At 41.1% G+C, this 10,452-nt stretch overlaps 2 non-coding genes across 2 annotated transcripts; both read right to left on the bottom strand.

Moving 5' to 3' along the window:
* Nucleotides 1–267: 267 nt before the first annotated feature.
* On the bottom strand, nt 268–374 carry LOC130952187 (small nucleolar RNA R71). Its single transcript, XR_009074368.1, has one exon. It is a non-coding gene; the product is annotated as a small nucleolar RNA R71 (small nucleolar RNA).
* A 5,404-nt stretch (nt 375–5,778) lies between these two features.
* On the bottom strand, nt 5,779–5,886 carry LOC130953682 (small nucleolar RNA R71). Its single transcript, XR_009075844.1, has one exon. It is a non-coding gene; the product is annotated as a small nucleolar RNA R71 (small nucleolar RNA).
* Between the last annotated feature and the right edge of the window lie 4,566 nt (nt 5,887–10,452).

Below are 10,452 nucleotides of genomic sequence, written 5' to 3'. Positions count from 1 at the left end.
TTAGTCTCTCTTTTGCAACAGAATTTCAAGTTTCATGGACTTCCAATGGAAGATCCACATCAATTCCTATCAAAATTCTTGCAAATCTATGATACTATCAAGACCAATAGAGTAAATCCTGAGGTCTATAAACTTACGTTCTTTCCCTTTGCTGTAGGAGACAAAGCTAAGATATGGTTGGATTCTCAACCAAAATAGAGCTTAGACTCTTGGGAAAAGCTAGTTAATGCTTTTCTGGCTAAATTCTTTCCTCCTCAAAGGATGAACAAAATTAGAGTGGAAGTTCAAACCTTCTGACAAAGAGAAGGTGAATCCCTCTATGAAGCTTGGGAAAGATACAAGCAATTGATCAAGAGATGTCCTCTTGACATGCTCTCAGAATAGTCTATTATAGGCGTGTTCTATGATGGTCTATCTGAGATATCCAAAATTTTATTGGACAGCTTTGCAGGTGGATCACTCCACTTGAAGAAAATGCCTGCAGAAGCTAGAGAACTCATTGAGATGGTTGCTAACAACCAGTTCATGTACACTTCTGAAAGAAATCCTGTAAATCAAGGAGTCTCTCAGAAGAAAGGAGGTGTTGAAGTTGATACTCTGAATGCCGTATTGGCTTAGAACAAGATCTTGACCCAACAGGTCAATATGATCTCTCAACATTTGACTGGAATGCAAACTGCAACTGGCAATACTGAGGAAGCTTCTTCTGAAATAGAAGCTTATGATCCTAATCAACCTACCATGGAGGAGGTGAATTACATGGGAGAACCCTATGAAAACACCTACAACCCTTTCATGGAGGAATCATCCTAATCTTTCATGGAAGGATCAACAGAAACCTTAGCAAGGTTTCAATAACAAACAAGGTGGAAGGAACCAGAATAGGTTCAACAACAGACCACCATTCCCATCTTCTCAAGGGAACCTGGAAACCCCTAAGCAGAGCCTCTCTGACTTAGTTACTCTGGTTTTCAGCCTCTCTAAGACCACCCATAGTTTCATAAATGAAATAAGTCCTCCATTAGAAACTTGGAGGTACAAGTTGGTCAGCTGAGCAAGAGGATCCCTGAGACTCCGCATGACACTCTTCCAAGCAATACTGAAGTGAACCCCAGAGAAGAGTGCAAGGCCATCACCATGGAGGCTGAGGCCAAAACTGGAGCTAATGAGAAGGCATTGAACGTTAGTGAGGAAGTCCTCACTCAGCGTTCAACGCCCAATCATACAGCAAAGCTGGCGCTGAACGCCAGTGAGGAACCCCACAATGGGTGTTCAATGCCCACACAGCCAGGGAAGCTGGCGTTGAACACCAGCAAGGATACCCCTACTGGGCATTCAACGCCCAAAAGGATAGAGGAACTAGCGTTTAATGCTAGTAAGGGTGCACAGCATGGGCGTTCAATGCTCAAAGAGCTAACAGAGCTGGTGTTGAATGCCAGTAAAAGCATATCCCCTGAGTGTTCAATTCCCACTCAAGAAAACTCTATCCCAGAACCGAAGAAACCAAGGCTGACATAAAGACCATAGAGGTTCCTTTGCATGCACTTCTGCAGTGCATGAGTTCTGATGATTACTCATCCTTGGATGAGGATGAAGACACTAGGAAAAAGCAAGTTGCTCGCTACCTAGGAGCTCTAATGAAGCTAAATGTCAAGTTATTTGGTACAAAACCTTTAGAGGAAGAACCTCCACTACTTTCCAAAGAACTCCATGCTTTGGTTCAGCAGAAGTTACCTCAGAAGCTTCCAGGTCCGGGACGCTGATGAGCGGATAATTTGTACGCTTTTTGGCATTATTTTTAGTATGTTTTTAGTAGTTTTAGTTGAGTTCTTAGTATATTTTTATTAGTTTTTAGTTGAAATTCACTTTTCTGGACTTTACTATGAGTTTGTGTGTTTTTCTGTGATTTCAGGTATTTTCTGGCTGAAATTGAGGGACCTGAGCAAAAATCTGATTCAGAGACTGAAAAGGACTGCAGATGCTGTTGGATTCTGACCTCCCTGCACTCGAAGTGGATTTTCTGGAGCTACAGAAGCCCAATTGGCGCGCTCTCAACGGCGTTGGAAAGTAGACATCCTGGGCTTTCCAGCAATATATGATAGTCCATACTTTGCCCAAGATTTGATGGCCCAAACCGGCATTCAAAGTCACCTACAGAAATTCTAGCGTTAAACGCCGGAACTGGCACCTAATTGGGAGTTAAACGCCCAAACTGGCATAAAAGCTGGCGTTTAACTCCAAGAGAAGTCTCTACACGAAAATGCTTCATTGCTCAGCCCAAGCACACACCAAGTGGGCCCGGAAGTGGATTTTTATGTCATTTACTCATCTCTGTACACCCTAGGCTACTAGTTTTCTATAAGTAGGACCTTTTACTATTGTAATAGAGATATGGAGAGTCTTTTGATCATGTTTTGATGATTGAACTCACTTTGGGAGGCTGGCCATTCGGCCATGCCTAGACCTTGTTCTTATGTATTTTCAACGGTGGAGTTTCTACACACCATAGATTAAGGTGTGGAACTCTGCTGTACCTCGAGTGTTAATGCAATTACTATTGTTCTTCTATTCAATTCCGCTTGTTCTTTGTCCAAGATATCACTTGTTCTTCAATCTGATGAAGGTGATGATTGACACTCATCATCATTCTCACCTATGAACAAGGTGACTGACAACCATTCTTGTTCTACAAGCATCTGAGGCTTAGTGAATATCTCTTGGATTTCTGATTGCATGATGCATGGTTGATCGCCTGACAACCGAGTGCTCGCCTGACAAACGAGCCAACCATTCCGTGAGATCAGAGTCTTCGTGGTATAGGCAAGAACTGATGGCGGCATTCAAGAGAATCCGGAAGGTCTAACCTTGTCTGTGGTATTCTGAGTAGGATTTAATGATTGAATGACTATGACGTGCTTCAAACTTGTAACCTGCTGGGCGTTAGTGACAGACGCAAAAGAGGGATTCTATTCCAGTAGGAGCGGGAACCAACCGGTGATTGGCCGTACTGTGACAGAGTGCGTGAGCATTAGCTTTCACTGCGAGGATGGGAGGTAGCCACTGACAACGGTGAAACCCTACACGAGCTTGCCATGGAAAGGAGTAAGAAGGATTGGATGAAGACAGTTGGAAAGCAGAGAGACGGAAGGGAAGGCACCTTCATACGCTTGTCTGAAGCTCTCACCAATGATATACATAAGTATCTCTATCTTTATCTTTTATGTTATTTTCGTTCATCACCATATCCATTTGAGTCTGCCTGACTAAGATTTACAAGATGACCATAGCTTGCTTCATACCACCAATCTCCGTGGGATCGACCCTTACTCGCGTAAGGCTTATTACTTGGACGACCCAGTGCACTTGCTGGTTAGTTGTGCGAAGTTGTGTTTATGCCATGGTATTGAGCACCAAGTCCTTGGAGCCATTACTCGGGATTGTTCTGTGTAAAAGTATTGATCACAATTTCGTGCACCAAGTTTTTGGCGCCGTTGCCGGGGAATTAAATGTCCTAACTATGGTTTCGCATTTGTTCCCTGCAATAACAGTGCCAAGTTTTGATCCGGCAACAACACCAAGTTTTTGGCGCCGTTGCCGGGGATTGTGTTTGTGTATGGACAACTGACGGTTCATCTTGTTGCTTAGATTAGGCATTTATTTTTTTTCGAAATTCTTGAAGATGAATTCTAGAGTTTCATGATGATTTGCTGAAATCTGGCTGGCTGTAAAGCCATGTCTAATTTCATTGGACCGAGGTTTCAACTTATCATCACAAGAGCTTGTTGATCTTGCTTTTGGAGCAGTGATCTGCTAAGGCTTGGCTGGCCTTTGGCCATGTCTAGTGTTTGGACCGAAGCTTTCTTTGAAAGCTTGGCTGGCTGTGAAGCCATGTCTAATTCCTGGACCGGAGTCTTAGACTAGCATTGCACTGATTCCTGGAATTCTCATTAAGAATTTTGATGTTTTCACTTAATTTTCGAAAAACGCAAAAAAAAAATTTAGAAAATCATAAAAACCAAAAATATTTCTTGCTTGAGTCTAGTGTCTCATCTTAAGTTTGGTGTCAATTGCATGCATTCATTCTTGTGTCTTAAGGATCTTCAAGTAATTCTTGATGATTTCTTACTCTGATCTTTGAATTCTCTTGACTTGAGTGTTTATGTGTCTCATGTAGTGTCAGTAGTATACAAACTGCTAAGTTTGGTGTCTTGCATGCATTGTTATTTGATTCTTGTTGCATTTTGATTATTAAAAATCCAAAAATATTTTTAATTTGTGTCTTTTCAAGTCAATAACACAAAGAATTGAAGATTCAGAACATACTGCAGAGGAATTATACAGAAAAAGCTGAGCATTCGAAAATGCCCAGTGAAGAAGACAGACTGGCGTTTAAACGCCAGCCAGGGTACCTGGTTGGGCGTTTAACCCCAAAAAGGGTGCATTTTGGGCGTTAAACGCCAGAATGGATACCATTCTGGGCGTTTAACGCCAGGATGGTGCTAGGGGGAAGATTTTGTTTTCAAATCAATTTTTTTTCAAGTTTTCAAAGTTTTTCAAAATCAAATCTTTTTCAAATCATATCTTTTCAATCAAATGTTTTCAAAATTAATTTCTTTCCTTTTTCAAAGATACTTACTAACAATTAATGATTTGATTGAACATTTTTTTTGCCTTTTCTGTTGAGGAAGGTTTCATGTTTGAATCATATCTTTTCTTGTTAAGCAAGTCATCAATTTTTTTTTTTAAAAAAATCAAATCTTCTAAAATTGTTTTCAAATCAAATCTTTTTAAAATGTTTTTCAAATCATATCTTTTTTAAAATTGTTTTCAAATCATATCTTTTCATCACATCTTTTTAAAACCAATCATATCTTCTTAACTACATCTTTTTTCAAAATAGTTTTCAATCAAATCTTTTTTATTTCTAATTTAAAAATCTTTTTCAAAAAATCACTTGGTTTCTTTTCCACTTTGATTTTCGAAAATCAATTAATGTTTTTAAAAAATGTTTTCAAAATATTTTAATTAATTTTCGAAAATCTTCTTCCCTCCTTCTCACATCCTTCTATTTATGGAGTACCACTCCTTCTCAATGCACAATTCGAACCTTATCTAAGTAAAGTTCGAATTCTTCTTCTCCTTCTTCTTTCTATTTCTCTTTTCCTCTGACACCTCAAGGAATCTCTATACTGTGATATAGAGGATTCCACATTTTCTTGTTCTCTTCTCTTTCATATGAGCAGGAGCAGAGACAAAGGCATTCTTGTTGAAGCTGACCCTGAACCCGAAAGGACCTTGAAGAGAAAGCTAAGAGAAGCCAAAGCACAACTCTCTTTAGAGGACCTGACCAAATTCTTCAAAGAAGAAGAAGACATGGCAGCCGAAAACAACAATAATGCAAACAATGCAAGGAAGGTGCTGGGTGACTTTACTGCACCTACTCCTGATTTTTATGGGAGAAGCATCTCTATCCCTGCCATTGGAGCAAACAACTTTGAGCTTAAACCTCAATTAGTTTCTCTAATGCAACAGAATTGCAAGTTCCATGGACTTCCAATGGAAGATCCTCATCAGTTTTTAGCTGAATTCTTGCAAATCTGTGACACAGTCAAGACTAATGGGGTTGACCCTGAGGTCTATAGACTGATGCTATTCCCTTTTGCTGTAAGAGACAGAGCTAGGATATAGTTGGACTCTCAACCTAAAGAAAGCCTGGACTCTTGGGAAAAGCTAGTCAATGCCTTCTTGGCAAAGTTCTTTCCACCACAAAGATGGAGTAAGCTTAGAGTGGAAGTCCAAACCTTCAGACAGAAGGATGGAGAATCCCTCTATGAAGCTTGGGAAAGATACAAACAATTAATCAGAAAATGTCCTTCTGACATGCTTTCTGAATGGAGCATCATAGGTATTTTCTATGATGGTCTCTCTGAACTGTCCAAGATGTCTTTGGATAGCTCTGCTGGAGGATCTCTTCATCTGAAGAAGACGCCTACAGAGGCTCAAGAACTAATTGAGATGGTTGCAAATAACCAATTCATGTACACTTCTGAAAGGAATCCTGTGAACAATGGGACTAGTCAGAAGAAAGGAGTTCTTGAGATTGACACTCTGAACGCCATTTTGGCTCAGAATAAAATATTGACTCAACAAGTCAATTTGATTTCTCAAAGTCTGTCTGGAATGCAAAATGCACCAAGCAGTACTAAGGAGGCTTCATCTGAGGAAGAAGCTTATGATCCTGAGAACCCTTCAATGGAAGAGGTGAATTACCTAGGAGAACCCTATGGTAACACCTATAATTCTTCATGGAGAAATCACCCAAATCTCTCATGGAAGAATCAAGAGAGACCTCAACAAGGTTTCAATAATAATGGTGGAAAAAACAGGTTTAACAATGGCAAACCTTATCCATCATCTTCTCAGCAACAGACAGAGAATCCTAAGCAGAACCCCTCTGACTTAGCAACCATGGTCTCTGATCTAATTAAAACTACTCAGAGTTTCATGAATGAAACAAGGTCTTCCATTAGAAATTTGGAAGGACAAGTGGGACAGCTGAGCAAGAAAGTTACTGAACTCCCTCCAAGTACTCTCCCAAGCAACACAGAAGAAAATCCAAAAGGAGAGTGCAAAGCCATTACTATGGCCGAATTGGGAGAGGATAGAGAGGAAGTGAACGCCACTGAGGAAGACCTCAATGGGTGTGCACTAACTTCCAATGAGTTCCCCAATGAGGAACCATGGGAATCTGAGGCTCAAAATGAGACCATAGAGATTCCATTGGACTTACTTCTGCCTTTCATGAGCTCTGATGAGTATTCTTCCTCTGAAGAGGATGAGTATGTCACTGAAGAGCAAGTTGCTAAATACCTTGGAGCAATCATGAAGCTAAATGACAAGTTATTTGGAAATGAGACTTGGGAGGATGAACCTCCTTTGCTCACCAAAGAGCTAGATGACTTGTCTAGGCAGAAATTACCTCAAAAGAAACAAGATCTTGGGAAGTTTTCCATACCTTGTACCATAGGCACCATGACCTTCAAGAAGGCTCTGTGTGACTTAGGGTCAAGTGTAAACCTCATGCCTCTCTCAGTAATGGAGAAGCTAAGGATCTTTGAGGTACAAGCTGCAAAAATCTCACTAGAGATGGCAGACTGGTGCACGAAATTGTGAACAATACTTTTACACAAGAACAATCCCCGGTAATGGCTCCAAAGACTTGGTGCTCAATACCATGGCATAAACACAACTTCGCACAACTAACCAGCAAGTGCACTGGGTCGTCCAAGTAATAAACCTTACGCGAGTAAGGGTCGATCCCACGGAGATTGGTGGTATGAAGCAAGCTATGGTCATCTTGTAAATCTTAGTCAGGCAGACTCAAATGGATATGGTGATGAACGAAAATAACATAAAAGATAAAGATAGAGATACTTATGTATATCATTGGTGAGAGCTTCAGACAAGCGTATGAAGGTGCCTTCCCTTCCGTCTCTCTGCTTTCCTACTGTCTTCATCCAATCCTTCTTACTCCTTTCCATGGCAAGCTCGTGTAGGGTTTCACCGTTGTCAGTGGCTACCTCCCATCCTCGCAGTGAAAGCTAATGCTCACGCACTCTGTCACAGTACGGCCAATCACCGGTCGGTTCCCGCTCCTACTGGAATAGAATCCCTCTTTTGCGTCTGTCACTAACGCCCAGCAGGTTACAAGTTTGAAGCACGTCACAGTCATTCAATCATTGAATCCTACTCAGAATACCACAGACAAGGTTAGACCTTCCGGATTCTCTTGAATGCCACCATCAGTTCTTGCCTATACCACGAAGACTCTGATCTCACGGAATGGTTGGCTCGTTTGTCAGGCGAGCACTCGGTTGTCAGGCGATCAACCATGCATCATGCAATCAGAAATCCAAGAGATATTCACTAAGCCTCAGATGCTTGTAGAACAAGAATGGTTGTCAGTCACCTTGTTCATAGGTGAGAATGATGATGAGTGTCAATCATCACCTTCATCAGATTGAAGAACAAGTGATATCTTGGACAAAGAACAAGCGGAATTGAATAGAAGAACAATAGTAATTGCATTAATACTCGAGGTACAGCAGAGCTCCACACCTTAATCTATGGTGTGTAGAAACTCCACCGTTGAAAATACATAAGAACAAGGTCTAGGCATGGCCGAATGGCCAGCCTCCCAAAGTGAGTTCAATCATCAAAACATGATCAAAAGACTCTCTATATCTATTACAATAGTAAAAGGTCCTACTTATAGAAAACTAGTAGCCTAGGGTGTACAGAGATGAGTAAATGACATAAAAATCCACTTCCGGGCCCACTTGGTGTGTGCTTGGGCTGAGCAATGAAGCATTTTCGTGTAGAGACTTCTCTTGGAGTTAAACTCCAGCTTTTATGCCAGTTTGGGCGTTTAACTCCCAATTAGGTGCCAGTTTCGGCGTTTAACGCTGGAATTTCTGTAGGTGACTTTGAACGCCGGTTTGGGCCATCAAATCTTGGGCAAAGTATGGACTATCATATATTGCTGGAAAGCCCAGGATGTCTACTTTCCAACGCCGTTGAGAGCGCGCCAATTGGGCTTCTGTAGCTCCAGAAAATCCACTTCGAGTGCAGGGAGGTCAGAATCCAACAGCATCTGCAGTCCTTTTCAGTCTCTGAATCAGATTTTTGCTCAGGTCCCTCAATTTCAGCCAGAAAATACCTGAAATCACAGAAAAATACACAAACTCATAGTAAAGTCCAGAAAAGTGAATTTCAACTAAAAACTAATAAAAATATACTAAGAACTCAACTAAAACTACTAAAAACAATGCCAAAAAGCGTACAAATTATCCGCTCATCACAACACCAAACTTAAATTGTTGCTTGTCCCCAAGCAACTAAAGATCAAATAAGATAAAAAAGAAGAGAATATGCAATGAACTCCAAAAACATCTATGAAGATCAGTATTAATTAGATGAGCGGGGCTTTTAGCTTTTTGCCTCTGAATAGTTTTGGCATCTCACTTTATCCTTTGGAACTCAGAATGATTGGCTTCTTTAGGAACTCAGAATCCAGATAGTGTTATTGATTCTCCTAGTTAAGTATGATGATTCTTGAACACAGCTACTTTATTGAGTCTTGGCTGTGGCCCAAAGCACTCTGTCTTCCAGTATTACCACCGGATATATTCATGCCACAGACACATAATTGGGTGAACCTTTTCAGATTGTGACTCAGCTTTGCTAAAGTCCCCAATTACAGGTGTCCAGGGTTCTTAAGCACACTCTTATTGCCTTGGATCACAACTTTATTTCTTTCTTTCTCTTTCTCTTTTCTTCTTTCTCTCTCTTTTTTTTTCGTTTGCTTTTTGCTTCTTTTTTTTTTCTTTTTTGTGTTCACTGCTTTTTCTTGCTTCAAGAATCATTTTTATGATTTTTCAGATCCTCAGTAACATGTCTCCTTTTTCGTCATTCTTTCAAGAGCCAACATTCATGAACCACAAATTCAAAACATTTGGTGCAGGGATGACTTAAATTGTTAAACGCCAGAAATAGCTCAAAACGTGATTTTGAGCAACATTTAGTGCAGGGATGACTTTTCCTTGACACCACAGGATCTGTGGACCCCACAGGATCCCCACCAACCCCACCACCACTCTCTCTCTTCTTCCCCCATTCACCAATCACCTCAATACCTCTTCCCCAAAACCCCTTCACCTATCAAATCCCATCTTTCTCTTCACCACTCACATCCATCCTTCATAAAACCCCACCAACCTCACCCTTCAAATTCAAACCACTTTCCCTCCCAAACCCACCCAATATGGCCGAACCCCATCTCCCCTCTCTCCCATAAATACCCTTCTTCACTCCTTCATTTTCACACAACCAAAACACCACTTCTCCCCCTCTTTGGCCGAATACACCACCATCTCCATCTTCCTCAATTCTTCTTCTTCTACTCTCTTCTTTCTTCTTTTGCTCGAGGACGAGCAAACATTTTAAGTTTGGTGTGGTAAAAGTGTTGCTTTTTCGTTTTTCCATAACCATTATGGCATCCAAGGCCGGAGAAACCTCTAGAAAGAGGAAAGGGAAGGCAAAAGCTTCCACCTCCGAGTCATGGGAGATGGATAGGTTCATCTCAAGGGTGCATCAAGACCACTTCTATGAAGTTGTGGCCTTGAAGAAGGTGATCCCTGAGGTCCCCTTTTCACTCAAAAAGGGTGAATATCCGGAGATCCGCCATGAGATCCAAAGAAGAGGTTGGGAAGTACTTACCAACCCCATTCAACAAGTTGGAATCTTGATGGTTCAAGAGTTCTATGCCAATGCATGGATCACCAAGAGCCATGATCAAAGTATGAACCCGGATCCAAAGAATTATCTTACTATGGTTCGGGGGAAATACTTGGATTTTAGTCCGGAAAGTGTGAGGGTGGCGTTCAACTTGCC

The sequence above is a fragment of the Arachis stenosperma genome, chromosome 9, assembly GCF_014773155.1.
Source record: "Arachis stenosperma cultivar V10309 chromosome 9, arast.V10309.gnm1.PFL2, whole genome shotgun sequence".
Classification (NCBI taxonomy): domain Eukaryota; kingdom Viridiplantae; phylum Streptophyta; class Magnoliopsida; order Fabales; family Fabaceae; genus Arachis; species Arachis stenosperma.
The sequence above is the reverse complement of the archived record's forward strand: the minus strand, read 5'-3'. Positions and strand labels throughout refer to the sequence as shown.